Genomic DNA, 18,407 nt, shown 5'->3' with positions numbered 1-18,407 from the left:
CTGGACTGGAAACAAGCATCCTAGGACCGGTTTTGGGGTTTCACCCCTCTTCCGCCAGGGTAGCTTGATTCCAGTGGCATGGGGAGAACGAGACTCACGCCTGAGCATACCCGTTCCACTCTGGGTGACAAATGCAAAAAGAACTAGTGATGGACAGAATGCAGAACAATGTCATTTATTCACCCCAGTACATAGATCTGAGCCTAATTCCATCGTTTTTTTGCTCACCATGCCATTCCAGTTTGGACAGAGCCATATGCAAATCAGTCTTGACCCTGTGCCCAATGGGAACAGTCCAGCCCGAACTGCCAGGCCAGGTCCTCCCTGGACTGGAAACAAGCATCCTAGGACCGGTTTCGGGGTTTCACCCCTCTTCAGCCAGGGTAGCTTGATTCCAGTGGCATGCAGAGCATGGGACTCCCGTCTGAGCATACCCGTCCCACTCGGGGTGACAAATGCAAAAAGAACTATTGATGGGACAGAATGCAGAACAATGTCATACATTCACCCCAGTACAGAGATCTGGGCCTAATTCCATCGTTTTTTTGCTCACCATGCCATTCCAGTTTGGACCAAGCCATATGCAAATCAGTCTTGACCCTGTGCCCGATGGGAACAATCCAGCCCGAACTGCCAGGCCAAGTCCTCCCTGGACTGGAAACAAGCATCCTAGGACCGGTTTTGGGGTTTCACCCCACTTCAGCCAGGGTAGCTTAATTCCAGTGGGATGGAGAGCACGGGACTCACGTCTGAGCATACCCGTCCCACTCGGGGTGACAAATGCAAAAAGAACTATTGATGGACAGAATGCAGAACAATGTCATACATTCACCCCAGTAGAGAGATCTGGGCCTAATTCCATCGTTTTTTTGCTCACCGTGCCATTCCAGTTTGGACCCAGCCATATGCAAATCAGTCTTGACCCGGTGTCCAATGGGAACAGTCCAGCCCGATCTGCCAGGCCAGGTCCCCCCCGGACTGGAAACAAGCATCCTAGGACCGGTTTCGGGGTTTCACCCTTCTTCAGCCAGGGTAGCTTGATTCCAGTGGCATGGAGAGCACGGGACTCACGTCTGAGCATACCCGTCCCACTCGGGGTGACAAATGCAAAAAGAACTATTGATGGACAGAATGCAGAACAATGTCATACATTCACCCCAGTACAGAGATCTGGGCCTAATTCCATCGTTTTTTTGCTCACCGTGCCATTCCAGTTTGGACCCAGCCATATGCAAATCAGTCTTGACCCGGTGTCCAATGGGAACAGTCCAGCCCGATCTGCCAGGCCAGGTCCCCCCCGGACTGGAAACAAGCATCCTAGGACCGGTTTCGGGGTTTCACCCTTCTTCAGCCAGGGTAGCTTGATTCCAGTGGCATGGAGAGCACAGGACTCACGTCTGAGCATACCCTTTCCACTCTGGGTGACAAATGCAAAAAGAAATATTGATGGACAGAATGCAGAACAATGTCATATATTCACCCCAGTACAGAGATCTGAGCCTAATTCCATCGTTTTGTTTCTCACTATGCCATTCCAGTATGGACCCAGCTATATGCAAATCAGTCTTGACCCTTTGCCCAATGGGAACAGTCCAGCCCGAACTGCCAGGCCAGGTCCTCCCTGGACTGGAAACAAGCATCCTAGGACCGGTTTCGGGGTTTCACCCCTCTTCAGCCAGGGTAGCTGGATTCCAGTGGCATGGAGAGCACAGGACTCACGTCTGAGCATACCCGTCCCACTCGGGGTGACAAATGCAAAAATAACTATTGATGGACAGAATGCAGAACAATGTCATACATTCACCCCAGTACAGAGATCTGGGCCTAATTCCATCGTTTTTTTACTCACCATGCCATTCCAGTTTGGACCCAGCCATATGCAAATCAGTCTTGACCCTGTGCCCAATGGGAACAGTCCAGCCCGAACTGCCAGGCCAGGTCATCCCTGGACTGGAAACAAGCATCCTAACACCGGTTTCGGGGTTTCACCCCTCTTCAGCCAGGGTAGCTTGATTCCAGTGGCATGGAGAGCACGGGACTCACGTCTGAGCATACCCGTCCCACTCGGGGTGACAAATGCAAAAAGAACTATTGATGGACAGAATGCAGAACAATGTCATACATTCACCCCAGTACAGAGATCAGGGCCTAATACCATCGTTTTTTTGCTCACCATGCCATTCCAGTTTGGACCCAGCCATATGCAAATCAGTCTTGACCCTGTGCCCGATGGGAACAGTCCAACCCGAACTGCCAGGCCAGGTCGTCCATGGACTGGAAAAAAGCATCCTAGAACTAGTTTCGGGGTTTACCCCTCTTCAGCCAGGGTAGCTTGATTCCAGTGGCATGGAGAGCACTGGACTCACGTCTCAGCATACCCGTCCCACTCGGGGTGACAAATGCAAAAAGAACTATTGATGGACAGAATGCAGAACAATGTCATACATTCACCCCAGTACAGAGATCTGGGCCTAATTCCATCGTTTTTTTGCTCACCATGCCATTCCAGTTTGGACCCAGCCATATGCAAATCAATCTTGACCCTGTGCCCAATGGGAACAGTCCAGCCCGAATTGCCAGGCCAGGTCCTCCCTGGACTGGAAACAAGCATCCTAGGACCGGTTTCGGGGTTTCACCCCTCTTCAGCCAGGGTAGCTTGATTCCAGTGGCATGGAGAGCATGGGACTCCTGTCTGAGCATACCCTTTCCACTCTGGGTGACAAATGCAAAAAGAACTATTGATGGACAGAATGCAGAACAATGTCATATATTCACCCCAGTACAGAGATCTGAGCCTAATTCCATCGTTTTGTTTCTCACTATGCCATTCCAGTATGGACCCAGCTATATGCAAATCAGTCTTGACCCTTTGCCCAATGGGAACAGTCCAGCCCGAACTGCCAGGCCAGGTCCTCCCTGGACAGGAAACAAGCATCCTAGGACCGGTTTCGGGGTTTCACCCCTCTTCAGCCAGGGTAGCTGGATTCCAGTGGCATGGAGAGCACGGGACTCACGTCTGAGCATACCCGTCCCACTCGGGGTGACAAATGCAAAAAGAACTATTGATGGACAGAATGCAGAACAATGTCATACATTCACCCCAGTACAGAGATCTGGGCCTAATTCCATCGTTTTTTTACTCACCATGCCATTCCAGTTTGGACCCAGCCATATGCAAATCAGTCTTGACCCTGTGCCCAATGGGAACAGTCCAGCCCGAACTGCCAGGCCAGGTCATCCCTGGACTGGAAACAAGCATCCTAACACCGGTTTCGGGGTTTCACCCCTCTTCAGCCAGGGTAGCTTGATTCCAGTGGCATGGAGAGCACGGGACTCACGTCTGAGCATACCCGTCCCACTCGGGGTGACAAATGCAAAAAGAACTATTGATGGACAGAATGCAGAACAATGTCATACATTCACCCCAGTACAGAGATCAGGGCCTAATACCATCGTTTTTTTGCTCACCATGCCATTCCAGTTTGGACCCAGCCATATGCAAATCAGTCTTGACCCTGTGCCCGATGGGAACAGTCCAAGCCGAACTGCCAGGCCAGGTCCTCCGTGGACTGGAAAAAAGCATCCTAGAACTAGTTTCGGGGTTTCACCCCTCTTCAGCCAGGGTAGCTTGATTCCAGTGGCATGGAGAGCACGGGACTCACGTCTCAGCATACCCGTCCCACTCGGGGTGACAAATGCAAAAAGAACTGTTGATGGACAGAATGCAGAACAATGTCATTCATTCACCCCAGCACAGAGATCTGGGCTTAATTCCATCGTATTTTTGTTCACCATGCCATTCCAGTTTGGACCCAGCCATATGCAAATCAGTTTTGACCCTGTGCCCAATGGGAACAGTCCAGCCTGAACTGCCAGGTCAGGTCTTCCCTGGACTGGAAACAAGCAACCTAGGTCCGGTTTTGGGGTTTCACCCCTCTTCGGCCAGTGTGGCTTGATTCCAGTGGCATGGAGAGCATGGGACTGACGTCTGAGCATACCCGTCCCACTCGGGGTGACAAATGCAAAAAGAATTATTGATGGACAGAATGCAGAACAATGTCATACATTCACCCCAGTACAGAGATCTGGGCCTAATTCCATCGTTTTTTTGCTCGCCATGCCACTCCAGTTTGGATCCAGCCATATGCAAATCAGTCTTGACCCTGTGCCCAATGGGAACAGTCCAGCCCGAACTGCCAGGCCAGGTCCTCCCTGGACTGGAAACAAGCATCCTAGGACCGGTTTCGGGGTTTCACCCTTCTTCAGCCAGGGTAGCTTGATTCCAGTGGCATGGAGAGCACGGGACTCACGTCTGAGCATACCCGTCCCACTCGGGATGACAAATGCAAAAAGAACTATTGATGGACAGAATGCAGAACAATGTCATACATTCACCCCAGTACAGAGATCTGGGCCTAATTCCATCGTATTTTTGCTCACCATGCCATTCCAGTTTGGACCCAGCCATATGCAAATCAGTCTTGACCCTGTGCCCAATGGGAACAGTCCAGCCCAAACTGCCAGGCCAGGTCCTCCCTGGACTGGAAACAAGCATCCTAGGACCGGTTTTGGGGTTTCACCCCTCTTCCGCCAGGGTAGCTTGATTCCAGTGGCATGGAGAGCACGGGACTCACGTCTGAGCATACCCGTCCCACTCGGGGTGACAAATGCAAAAGGAACTATTGATGGACAGAATGCAGAACAATGTCATACATTCACCCCAGTACAGAGATCTGGGCCTAATTCCATCGTTTTTTTGCTCACCATGCCATTCCAGTTTGGACCAAGCCATATGCAAATCAGTCTTGACCCTGTGCCCAATGGAAACAGTCCAACCCAAACTGCCAGGCCAGGTCCTCCCTGGACTGGAAACAAGCATCCTAGGACCGGTTTCGGGGTTTCACCCCTCTTCAGCCAGGGTAGCTTGATTCCAGTGGCATGCAGAGCATGGGACTCCCGTCTGAGCATACCCGTCCCACTCGGGGTGACAAATGCAAAAAGAACTATTGATGGACAGAATGCAGAACAATGTCATACATTCACCCCAGTACAGAGATCTGGGCCTAATTCCATTGTTTTTTTGCTCACCATGCCATTCCAGTTTGGACCAAGCCATATGCAAATCAGTCTTGACCCTGTGCCCAATGGGAACAGTCCAGGCCGAACTGCCAGGCCAGGTCCTCCCTCGACTGGAGACAAGCATCCTAGGACCAGTTTCGGGTTTCACCCCTCTTCATCCTGGTTAGCTTGATTCCAGTGGCATGGAGAGCATGGGACTCACGTCTGAGCATACCCGTCCCACTCGGGGTGACAAATGCAAAAGGAACTATTGATGGACAGAATGCAGAACAATGTCATACATTCACCACAGTACAGAGCTCTGGGCCTAATTCCATCGTTTTTTTGCTCACCATGCCATTCCACTTTGGACCCAGCCATATGAAAATCAGTCTTGACCCTGTGCCCAATAGGAACAGTCCAGCCCGAACTGCCAGGTCAGGTCCTCCGTGGACTGGAAAAAAGCATCCTAGAACCAGTTTCGGGGTTTCACCCCTCTTCAGCCAGGGTAGCTTGATTCCAGTGGCATGGAGAGCACGGGACTGACGTCTCAGCATACCCGTCCCACTCGGGGTGACAAATGCAAAAAGAACTATTGATGGACAGAATGCAGAACAATGTCATACATTCACCCCAGTACAGAGATCTGGGCCTAATTCCATCGTTTTTTTGCTCACCATGCCATTCCAGTTTGGACCCAGCCATATGCAAATCAATCTTGACCCTGTGCCCAATGGGAACAGTCCAGCCCAAATTGCCAGGCCAGGTCCTCCCTGGACTGGAAACAAGCATCCTAGGACCGGTTTCGGGGTTTCACCCCTCTTCAGCCAGGGTAGCTTGATTCCAGTGGCATGGAGAGCATGGGACTCCCGTCTGAGCATACCCTTTCCACTCTGGGTGACAAATGCAAAAAGAACTATTGATGGACAGAATGCAGAACAATGTCATATATTCACCCCAGTACAGAGATCTGAGCCTAATTCCATTGTTTTGTTTCTCACTATGCCATTCCAGTATGGACCCAGCTATATGCAAATCAGTCTTGACCCTTTGCCCAATGGGAACAGTCCAGCCCGAACTGCCAGGCCAGGTCCTCCCTGGACTGGAAACAAGCATCCTAGGACCGGTTTCGGGGTTTCACCCCTCTTCAGCCAGGGTAGCTGGATTCCAGTGGCATGGAGAGCACGGGACTCACGTCTGAGCATACCCGTCCCACTCGGGGTGACAAATGCAAAAAGAACTATTGATGGACAGAATGCAGAACAATGTCATATATTCACCCCAGTACAGAGATCTGAGCCTAATTCCATCGTTTTGTTTCTCACTATGCCATTCCAGTATGGACCCAGCTATATGCAAATCAGTCTTGACCCTGTGCCCAATGGGAACAGTCCAGCCCGAACTGCCAGGCCAGGTCATCCCTGGACTGGAAACAAGCATCCTAGGACCGGTTTCGGGGTTTCACCCCTCTTCAGCCAGGGTAGCTTGATTCCAGTGGCATGGAGAGCACGGGACTCACGTCTGAGCATACCCGTCCCACTCGGGGTGACAAATGCAAAAAGAACTATTGATGGACAGAATGCAGAACAATGTCATACATTCACCCCAGTACAGAGATCAGGGCCTAATACCATCGTTTTTTTGCTCACCATGCCATTCCAGTTTGGACCCAGCCATATGCAAATCAGTCTTGACCCTGTGCCCGATGGGAACAGTCCAACCCGAACTGCCAGGCCAGGTCCTCCGTGGACTGGAAAAAAGCATCCTAGAACTAGTTTCGGGGTTTCACCCCTCTTCAGCCAGGGTAGCTTGATTCCAGTGGCATGGAGAGCACTGGACTCACGTCTCAGCATACCCGTCCCACTCGGGGTGACAAATGCAAAAAGAACTATTGATGGACAGAATGCAGAACAATGTCATACATTCACCCCAGTACAGAGATCTGGGCCTAATTCCATCGTTTTTTTGCTCACCATGCCATTCCAGTTTGGACCCAGCCATATGCAAATCAATCTTGACCCTGTGCCCAATGGGAACAGTCCAGCCCGAATTGCCAGGCCAGGTCCTCCCTGGACTGGAAACAAGCATCCTAGGACCGGTTTCGGGGTTTCACCCCTCTTCAGCCAGGGTAGCTTGATTCCAGTGGCATGGAGAGCATGGGACTCCCGTCTGAGCATACCCTTTCCACTCTGGGTGACAAATGCAAAAAGAACTATTGATGGACAGAATGCAGAACAATGTCATATATTCACCCCAGTACAGAGATCTGAGCCTAATTCCATCGTTTTGTTTCTCACTATGCCATTACAGTATGGACCCAGCTATATGCAAATCAGTCTTGACCCTTTGCCCAATGGGAACAGTCCAGCCCGAACTGCCAGGCCAGGTCATCCCTGGACTGGAAACAAGCATCCTAACACCGGTTTCGGGGTTTCACCCCTCTTCAGCCAGGGTAGCTTGATTCCAGTGGCATGGAGAGCACGGGACTCACGTCTGAGCATACCCGTCCCACTCGGGGTGACAAATGCAAAAAGAACTATTGATGGACAGAATGCAGAACAATGTCATACATTCACCCCAGTACAGAGATCAGGGCCTAATACCATCGTTTTTTTGCTCACCATGCCATTCCAGTTTGGACCCAGCCATATGCAAATCAGTCTTGACCCTGTGCCCGATGGGAACAGTCCAACCCGAACTGCCAGGCCAGGTCCTCCGTGGACTGGAAAAAAGCATCCTAGAACTAGTTTCGGGGTTTCACCCCTCTTCAGCCAGGGTAGCTTGATTCCAGTGGCATGGAGAGCACGGGACTCACGTCTCAGCATACCTGTCCCACTCGGGGTGACAAATGCAAAAAGAACTATTGATGGACAGAATGCAGAACAATGTCATACATTCACCCCAGTACAGAGATCTGGGCTTAATTCCATCGTATTTTTGTTCACCATGCCATTCCAGTTTGGACCCAGCCATATGCAAATTAGTTTTGACCCTGTGCCCAATGGGAACAGTCCAGCCTGAACTGCCAGGTCAGGTCTTCCCTGGACTGGAAACAAGCAACCTAGGTCCGGTTTCGGGGTTTCACCCCTCTTTGGCCAGTGTGGCTTGATTCCAGTGGCATGGAGAGCATGGGACTGACGTCTGAGCATACCCGTCCCACTCGGGGTGACAAAGGCAAAAAGAATTATTGATGGACAGAATGCAGAACAATGTCATACATTCACCCCAGTACAGAGATCTGGGCCTAATTCCATCGTTTTTTTGCTCGCCATGCCACTCCAGTTTGGATCCAGCCATATGCAAATCAGTCTTGACCCTGTGCCCAATGGGAACAGTCCAGCCCGAACTGCCAGGCCAGGTCCTCCCTGGACTGGAAACAAGCATCCTAGGACTGGTTTCGGGGTTTCACCCTTCTTCAGCCAGGGTAGCTTGATTCCAGTGGCATGGAGAGCACGGGACTCACGTCTGAGCATACCCGTCCCACTCGGGGTGACAAATGCAAAAAGAACTATTGATGGACAGAATGCAGAACAATGTCATACATTCACCCCAGTACAGAGATCTGGGCCTAATTCCATCGTTTTTTTGCTCACCATGCCAGTCCAGTTTGGACCCAGCCATATGCAAATCAGTCTTGACCCTGTGCCCAATGGGAACAATCCAGCCCGAACTGCCAGGCCAGGTCCTCCCTGGACTGGAAACAAGCATCCTAGGACCGGTGTTGGGGTTTCACCCCACTTCCGCCAGGGTAGCTTGATTCCAGTGGCATGGAGAGCACGGGACTCACGTCTGAGCATACCCGTCCCACTCCTGGTGACAAATGCAAAAGGAACTATTGATGGACAGAATGCAGAACAATGTCATACATTCACCCCAGTACAGAGATCTGGGCCTAATTCCATCGTTTTTTTGCTCACCATGCCATTTCAGTTTGGACCAAGCCATATGCAAATCAGTCTTGACCCTGTGCCCAATGGGAACAGTCCAACCCAAACTGCCAGGCCAGGTCCTCCCTGGACTGGAAACAAGCATCCTAGGACCGGTTTCGGGGTTTCACCCCTCTTCAGCCAGGGTAGCTTGATTCCAGTGGCATGGAGAGCACGGGACTCACGTCTGAGCATACCCGTCCCACTCGGGATGACAAATGCAAAAAGAACTATTGATGGACAGAATGCAGAACAATGTCATACATTCACCCCAGTACAGAGATCTGGGCCTAATTCCATCGTTTTTTTGCTCACCATGCCATTCCAGTTTGGACCAAGCCATATGCAAATCAGTCTTGACCCTGTGCCCAATGGTAACAGTCCAGCCCGAACTGCCAGGCCAGGTCCTCCCTGGACTGGAAACAAGCATCCTAGGACCGGTTTCGGGGTTTCACCCCTCTTCAGCCAGGGTAGCTTAATTCCAGTGGGATGGAGAGCACGGGACTCACGTCTGAGCATACCCGTCCCACTCGCGGTGACAAATGCAAAAAGAACTATTGATGGACAGAATGCAGAACAATGTCATACATTCACCCCAGTACAGAGATCTGGGCCTAATTCCATCGTTTTTTTGCTCACCATGCCATTCCAGTTTGGACCAAGCCATATGCAAATCAGTCTTGACCCTGTGCCCAATGGGAACAGTCCAGCCCGAACTGCCAGGCCAGGTCCTCCCTCGACTGGAGACAAGCATCCTAGGACCAGTTTCAGGGTTTCACCCCTCTTCATCCTGGTTAGCTTGATTCCAGTGGCATGGAGAGCATGGGACTCACGTCTGAGCATACCCGTCCCACCCGGGGTGACAAATACAAAAGGAACTATTGATGGACAGAATGCAGAACAATGTCATACATTCACCACAGTACAGAGCTCTGGGCCTAATTCCATCGTTTTTTTGCTCACCATGCCATTCCACTTTGGACCCAGCCATATGATAATCAGTCTTGACCCTGTGCCCAATAGAAACAGTCCAGCCCGAACTGCCAGGCCAGGTCCTCCGTGGACTGGAAAAAAGCATCCTAGAACCAGTTTCGGGGTTTCACCCCTCTTCAGCCAGGGTAGCTTGATTCCAGTGGCATGGAGAGCACGGGACTCACGTCTCAGCATACCCGTCCCACTCGGGGTGACAAATGCAAAAAGAACTATTGATGGACAGAATGCAGAACAATGTCATACATTCACCCCAGTACAGAGATCTGGGCCTAATTCCATCGTTTTTTTGCTCACCATGCCATTCCAGTTTGGACAGAGCCATATGCAAATCAGTCTTGACCCTGTGCCCAATGGGAACAGTCCAGCCCGAACTGCCAGGCCAGGTCCTCCCTGGACTGGAAACAAGCATCCTAGGACCGGTTTCGGGGTTTCACCCCTCTTCTGCCAGGGTAGCTTGATTCCAGTGGCATGCAGAGCATGGGACTCCCGTCTGAGCATACCCGTCCCACTCGGGGTGACAAATGCAAAAAGAACTATTGATGGGACAGAATGCAGAACAATGTCATACATTCACCCCAGTACAGAGATCTGGGCCTAATTCCATCGTTTTTTTGCTCACCATGCCATTCCAGTTTGGACCAAGCCATATGCAAATCAGTCTTGACCCTGTGCCCAATGGGAACAGTCCAGCCCGAACTGCCAGGCCAGGTCCTCCCTGGACTGGAAACAAGCATCCTAGGACCGGTTTCGGGGTTTCACCCCTCTTCAGCCAGGGTAGCTTAATTCCAGTGGGATGGAGAGCACGGGACTCACGTCTGAGCATACCCGTCCCACTCGGGGTGACAAATGCAAAAAGAACTATTGATGGACAGAATGCAGAACAATGTCATACATTCACCCCAGTACAGAGATCTGGGCCTAATTCCATCGTTTTTTTGCCCACCATGCCATTCCAGTTTGGACCAAGCCATATGCAAATCAGCCTTGACCCTGTGCCCAATGGGAACAGTCCAGCCCGAACTGCCAGGCCAGGTCCTCCCTCGACTGGAGACAAGCATCCTAGGACCAGATTCGGGGTTTCACCCCTCTTCATCCTGGTTAGCTTGATTCCAGTGGCATGGAGAGCATGGGACTCACATCTGAGCATACCCGTCCCACTCGGGGTGACAAATGCAAAAGGAACTATTGATGGACAGAATGCAGAACAATGTCATACATTCACCACAGTACAGAGCTCTGGGCCTAATTCCATCGTTTTTTTGCTCACCATGCCATTCCACTTTGGACCCAGCCATATGAAAATCAGTCTTGACCCTGTGCCCAATAGAAACAGTCCAGCCCGAACTGCCAGGCCAGGTCCTCCGTGGACTGGAAAAAAGCATCCTAGAACCACTTTCGGGGTTTCACCCCTCTTCAGCCAGGGTAGCTTGATTCCAGTGGCATGGAGAGCACGGGACTCACGTCTCAGCATACCCGTCCCACTCGGGGTGACAAATGCAAAAAGAACTATTGATGGACAGAATGCAGAACAATGTCATACATTCACCCCAGTACAGAGATCTGGGCCTAATTCCATCGTTTTTTTGCTCACCATGCCATTCCAGTTTGGACCCAGCCATATGCAAATCAATCTTGACCCTGTGCCCAATGGGAACAGTCCAGCCCGAATTGCCAGGCCAGGTCCTCCCTGGACTGGAAACAAGCATCCTAGGACCGGTTTCGGGGTTTCACCCCTCTTCAGCCAGGGTAGCTTGATTCCAGTGGCATGGAGAGCATGGGACTCCCGTCTGAGCATACCCGTCCCACTCGGGGTGACAAATGCAAAAAGAACTATTGATGGACAGAATGCAGAACAATGTCATACATTCACCCCAGTACAGAGATCTGGGCCTAATTCCATCGTTTTTTTGCTCACCATGCCATTCCAGTTTGGACCAAGCCATATGCAAATCAGTCTTGACCCTGTGCCCAATGGGAACAGTCCAGCCCGAACTGCCAGGCCAGGTCCTCCCTGGACTGGAAACAAGCATCCATTGGACCGGTTTCGGGGTTTCACCCCTCTTCAGCCAGGGTAGCTTAATTCCAGTGGCATGGAGAGCACGGGACTCACGTCTGAGCATACCCGTCCCACTCGGGGTGACAAATGCAAAAAGAACTATTGATGGACAGAATGCAGAACAATGTCATACATTCACCCCAGTACAGAGATCAGGGCCTAATTCCATCAGTTTTTTGCTCACCATGCCATTCCAGTTTGGACACAGCCATATGCAAATCTGTCTTGACCCTGTGCCCAATGGGAACAGTCCAGCCCGATCTGCCAGGCCAGGTCCCCCCCGGACTTGAAACTAGCATCCTAGGACCGGTTTCGGGGTTTCACCCTTCTTCAGCCAGGGTAGCTTGGTTCCAGTGGCATGGAGAGCACGGGACTCACGTCTGAGCATACCCGTCCCACTCGGGATGACAAATGCAAAAAGAACTATTGATGGACAGAATGCAGAACAATGTCATACATTCACCCCAGTACAGAGATCTGGGCCTAATTCCATCGTATTTTTGCTCACCATGCCATTCCAGTTTGGACCCAGCCATATGCAAATCAGTCTTGACCCTGTGCCCAATGGGAACAGTCCAGCCCAAACTGCCAGGCCAGGTCCTCCCTGGACTGGAAACAAGCATCCTAGGACCGGTTTTGGGGTTTCACCCCTCTTCCGCCAGGGTAGCTTGATTCCAGTGGCATGGAGAGCACGGGACTCACGTCTGAGCATACCCGTCCCACTCGGGGTGACAAATGCAAAAGGAACTATTGATGGACAGAATGCAGAACAATGTCATACATTCACCCCAGTACAGAGATCTGGGCCTAATTCCATCGTTTTTTTGCTCACCATGCCATTCCAGTTTGGACCAAGCCATATGCAAATCAGTCTTGACCCTGTGCCCAATGGGAACAGTCCAGCCCGAACTGCCAGGCCAGGTCCTCCCTCGACTGGAGACAAGCATCCTAGGACCAGTTTCGGGTTTCACCCCTCTTCATCCTGGTTAGCTTGATTCCAGTGGCATGGAGAGCATGGGACTCACGTCTGAGCATACCCGTCCCACTCGGGGTGACAAATGCAAAAGGAACTATTGATGGACAGAATGCAGAACAATGTCATACATTCACCACAGTACAGAGCTCTGGGCCTAATTCCATCGTTTTTTTGCTCACCATGCCATTCCACTTTGGACCCAGCCATATGAAAATCAGTCTTGACCCTGTGCCCAATAGGAACAGTCCAGCCCGAACTGCCAGGCCAGGTCCTCCGTGGACTGGAAAAAAGCATCCTAGAACCAGTTTCGGGGTTTCACCCCTCTTCAGCCAGGGTAGCTTGATTCCAGTGGCATGGAGAGCACTGGACTCACGTCTCAGCATACCCGTCCCACTCGGGGTGACAAATGCAAAAAGAACTATTGATGGACAGAATGCAGAACAATGTCATACATTCACCCCAGTACAGAGATCTGGGCCTAATTCCATCGTTTTTTTGCTCACCATGCCATTCCAGTTTGGACCCAGCCATATGCAAATCAATCTTGACCCTGTGTCCAATGGGAACAGTCCAGCCCGAATTGCCAGGCCAGGTCCTCCCTGGACTGGAAACAAGCATCCTAGGACCGGTTTCGGGGTTTCACCCCTCTTCAGCCAGGGTAGCTTGATTCCAGTGGCATGGAGAGCATGGTACTCCTGTCTGAGCCTACCCTTTCCACTCTGGGTGACAAATGCAAAAAGAACTATTGATGGACAGAATGCAGAACAATGTCATATATTCACCCCAGTACAGAGATCTGAGCCTAATTCCATCGTTTTGTTTCTCACTATGCCATTCCAGTATGGACCCAGCTATATGCAAATCAGTCTTGACCCTTTGCCCAATGGGAACAGTCCAGCCCGAACTGCCAGGCCAGGTCCTCCCTGGACTGGAAACAAGCATCCTAGGACCGGTTTCGGGGTTTCACCCCTCTTCAGCCAGGGTAGCTGGATTCCAGTGGCATGGAGAGCACGGGACTCACGTCTGAGCATACCCGTCCCACTCGGGGTGACAAATGCAAAAAGAACTATTGATGGACAGAATGCAGAACAATGTCATACATTCACCCCAGTACAGAGATCTGGGCCTAATTCCATCGTTTTTTTACTCACCATGCCATTCCAGTTTGGACCCAGCCATATGCAAATCAGTCTTGACCCTGTGCCCAATGGGAACAGTCCAGCCCGAACTGCCAGGCCAGGTCATCCCTGGACTGGAAACAAGCATCCTAACACCGGTTTCGGGGTTTCACCCCTCTTCAGCCAGGGTAGCTTGATTCCAGTGGCATGGAGAGCACGGGACTCACGTCTGAGCATACCCGTCCCACTCGGGGTGACAAATGCAAAAAGAACTATTGATGGACAGAATGCAGAACAATGTCATACATTCACCCCAGTACAGAGATCAGGGCCTAATACCATCGTTTTTTTGCTCACCATGCCATTCCAGTTTGGACCCAGCCATATGCAAATCAGTCTTGACCCTGTGCCCGATGGGAACAGTCCAACCCGAACTGCCAGGCCAGGTCCTCCGTGGACTGGAAAAAAGCATCCTAGAACTAGTTTCGGGGTTTCACCCCTCTTCAGCCAGGGTAGCTTGATTCCAGTGGCATGGAGAGCACGGGACTCACGTCTCAGCATACCCGTCCCACTCGGGGTGACAAATGCAAAAAGAACTGTTGATGGACAGAATGCAGAACAATGTCATACATTCACCCCAGCACAGAGATCTGGGCTTAATTCCATCGTATTTTTGTTCACCATGCCATTCCAGTTTGGACCCAGCCATATGCAAATCAGTTTTGACCCTGTGCCCAATGGGAACAGTCCAGCCTGAACTGCCAGGTCAGGTCTTCCCTGGACTGGAAACAAGCAACCTAGGTCCGGTTTCGGGGTTTCACCCCTCTTCGGCCAGTGTGGCTTGATTCCAGTGGCATGGAGAGCATGGGACTGACGTCTGAGCATACCCGTCCCACTCGGGGTGACAAATGCAAAAAGAATTATTGATGGACAGAATGCAGAACAATGTCATACATTCACCCCAGTACAGAGATCTGGGCCTAATTCCATCGTTTTTTTGCTCGCCATGCCACTCCAGTTTGGATCCAGCCATATGCAAATCAGTCTTGACCCTGTGCCCAATGGGAACAGTCCAGCCCGAACTGCCAGGCCAGGTCCTCCCTGGACTGGAAACAAGCATCCTAGGACCGGTTTCGGGGTTTCACCCTTCTTCAGCCAGGGTAGCTTGATTCCAGTGGCATGGAGAGCACGGGACTCACGTCTGAGCATACCCGTCCCACTCGGGGTGACAAATGCAAAAAGAACTATTGATGGACAGAATGCAGAACAATGTCATACATTCACCCCAGTACAGAGATCTGGGCCTAATTCCATCGTTTTTTTGCTCACCATGCCAGTCCAGTTTGGACCCAGCCATATGAAAATCAGTCTTGACCCTGTGCCCAATGGGAACAGTCCAGCCCGATCTGCCAGGCCAGGTCCCCCCCGGACTTGAAACTAGCATCCTAGGACCGGTTTCGGGGTTTCACCCTTCTTCAGCCAGGGTAGCTTGGTTCCAGTGGCATGGAGAGCACGGGACTCACGTCTGAGCATACCCGTCCCACTCGGGATGACAAATGCAAAAAGAACTATTGATGGACAGAATGCAGAACAATGTCATACATTCACCCAAGTACAGAGATCTGGGCCTAATTCCATCGTATTTTTGCTCACCATGCCATTCCAGTTTGGACCCAGCCATATGCAAATCAGTCTTGACCCTGTGCCCAATGGGAACAGTCCAGCCCAAACTGCCAGGCCAGGTCCTCCCTGGACTGGAAACAAGCATCCTAGGACCGGTTTTGGGGTTTCACCCCTCTTCCGCCAGGGTAGCTTGATTCCAGTGGCATGGAGAGCACGGGACTCACGTCTGAGCATACCCGTCCCACTCGGGGTGACAAATGCAAAAGGAACTATTGATGGACAGAATGCAGAACAATGTCATACATTCACCCCAGTACAGAGATCTGGGCCTAATTCCATCGTTTTTTTGCTCACCATGCCATTCCAGTTTGGACCAAGCCATATGCAAATCAGTCTTGACCCTGTGCCCAATGGGAACAGTCCAGCCCGAACTGCCAGGCCAGGTCCTCCCTCGACTGGAGACAAGCATCCTAGGACCAGTTTCGGGTTTCACCCCTCTTCATCCTGGTTAGCTTGATTCCAGTGGCATGGAGAGCATGGGACTCACGTCTGAGCATACCCGTCCCACTCGGGGTGACAAATGCAAAAGGAACTATTGATGGACAGAATGCAGAACAATGTCATACATTCACCACAGTACAGAGCTCTGGGCCTAATTCCGTCGTTTTTTTGCTCACCATGCCATTCCACTTTGGACCCAGCCATATGAAAATCAGTCTTGACCAAGTGCCCAATAGGAACAGTCCAGCCCGAACTGCCAGGCCAGGTCCTCCGTGGACTGGAAAAAAGCATCCTAGAACCAGTTTCGGGGTTTCACCCCTCTTCAGCCAGGGTAGCTTGATTCCAGTGGCATGGAGAGCACGGGACTCACGTCTCAGCATACCCGTCCCACTCGGGGTGACAAATGCAAAAAGAACTATTGATGGACAGAATGCAGAACAATGTCATACATTCACCCCAGTACAGAGATCTGGGCCTAATTCCATCGTTTTTTTGCTCACCATGCCATTCCAGTTTGGACCCAGCCATATGCAAATCAATCTTGACCCTGTGCCCAATGGGAACAGTCCAGCCCGAATTGCCAGGCCAGGTCCTCCCTGGACTGGAAACAAGCATCCTAGGACCGGTTTCGGGGTTTCACCCCTCTTCAGCCAGGGTAGCTTGATTCCAGTGGCATGGAGAGCATGGGACTCACGTCTGAGCATACCCTTTCCACTCTGGGTGACAAATGCAAAAAGAACTATTGATGGACAGAATACAGAACAATGTCATATATTCACCCCAGTACAGAGATCTGAGCCTAATTCCATCGTTTTGTTTCTCACTATGCCATTCCAGTATGGACCCAGCTATATGCAAATCGGTCTTGACCCTTTGCCCAATGGGAACAGTCCAGCCCGAACTGCCAGGCCAGGTCCTCCCTGGACTGGAAACAAGCATCCTAGGACCGGTTTCGGGGTTTCACCCCTCTTCAGCCAGGGTAGCTGGATTCCAGTGGCATGGAGAGCACGGGACTCACGTCTGAGCATACCCGTCCCACTCGGGGTGACAAATGCAAAAAGAACTATTGATGGACAGAATGCAGAACAATGTCATATATTCACCCCAGTACAGAGATCTGAGCCTAATTCCATCGTTTTGTTTCTCACTATGCCATTCCAGTATGGACCCAGCTATATGCAAATCAGTCTTGACCCTGTGCCCAATGGGAACAGTCCAGCCCGAACTGCCAGGCCAGGTCATCCCTGGACTGGAAACAAGCATCCTAGGACCGGTTTCGGGGTTTCACCCCTCTTCAGCCAGGGTAGCTTGATTCCAGTGGCATGGAGAGCACGGGACTCACGTCTGAGCATACCCGTCCCACTCGGGGTGACAAATGCAAAAGGAACTATTGATGGACAGAATGCAGAACAATGTCATACATTCACCCCAGTACAGAGATCTGGGCCTAATTCCATCGTTTTTTTGCTCACCATGCCATTCCAGTTTGGACCAAGCCATATGCAAATCAGTCTTGACCCTGTGCCCAATGGGAACAGTCCAGCCCGAACTGCCAGGCCAGGTCCTCCCTCGACTGGAGACAAGCATCCTAGGACCAGTTTCGGGTTTCACCCCTCTTCATCCTGGTTAGCTTGATTCCAGTGGCATGGAGAGCATGGGACTCACGTCTGAGCATACCCGTCCCACTCGGGGTGACAAATGCAAAAGGAACTATTGATGGACAGAATGCAGAACAATGTCATACATTCACCACAGTACAGAGCTCTGGGCCTAATTCCATCGTTTTTTTGCTCACCATGCCATTCCACTTTGGACCGAGCCATATGAAAATCAGTCTTGACCCTGTGCCCAATAGGAACAGTCCAGCCCGAACTGCCAGGCCAGGTCCTCCGTGGACTGGAAAAAAGCATCCTAGAACCAGTTTCGGGGTTTCACCCCTCTTCAGCCAGGGTAGCTTGATTCCAGTGGCATGGAGAGCACTGGACTCACGTCTCAGCATACCCGTCCCACTCGGGGTGACAAATGCAAAAAGAACTATTGATGGACAGAATGCAGAACAATGTCATACATTCACCCCAGTACAGAGATCTGGGCCTAATTCCATCGTTTTTTTGCTCACCATGCCATTCCAGTTTGTACCCAGCCATATGCAAATC

The sequence above is a fragment of the Triturus cristatus genome, chromosome 1_1 (genome assembly GCF_964204655.1).
Source record: "Triturus cristatus chromosome 1_1, aTriCri1.1, whole genome shotgun sequence".
NCBI lineage: Eukaryota > Metazoa > Chordata > Amphibia > Caudata > Salamandridae > Triturus > Triturus cristatus.
This window is presented reverse-complemented; position numbering follows the sequence as displayed.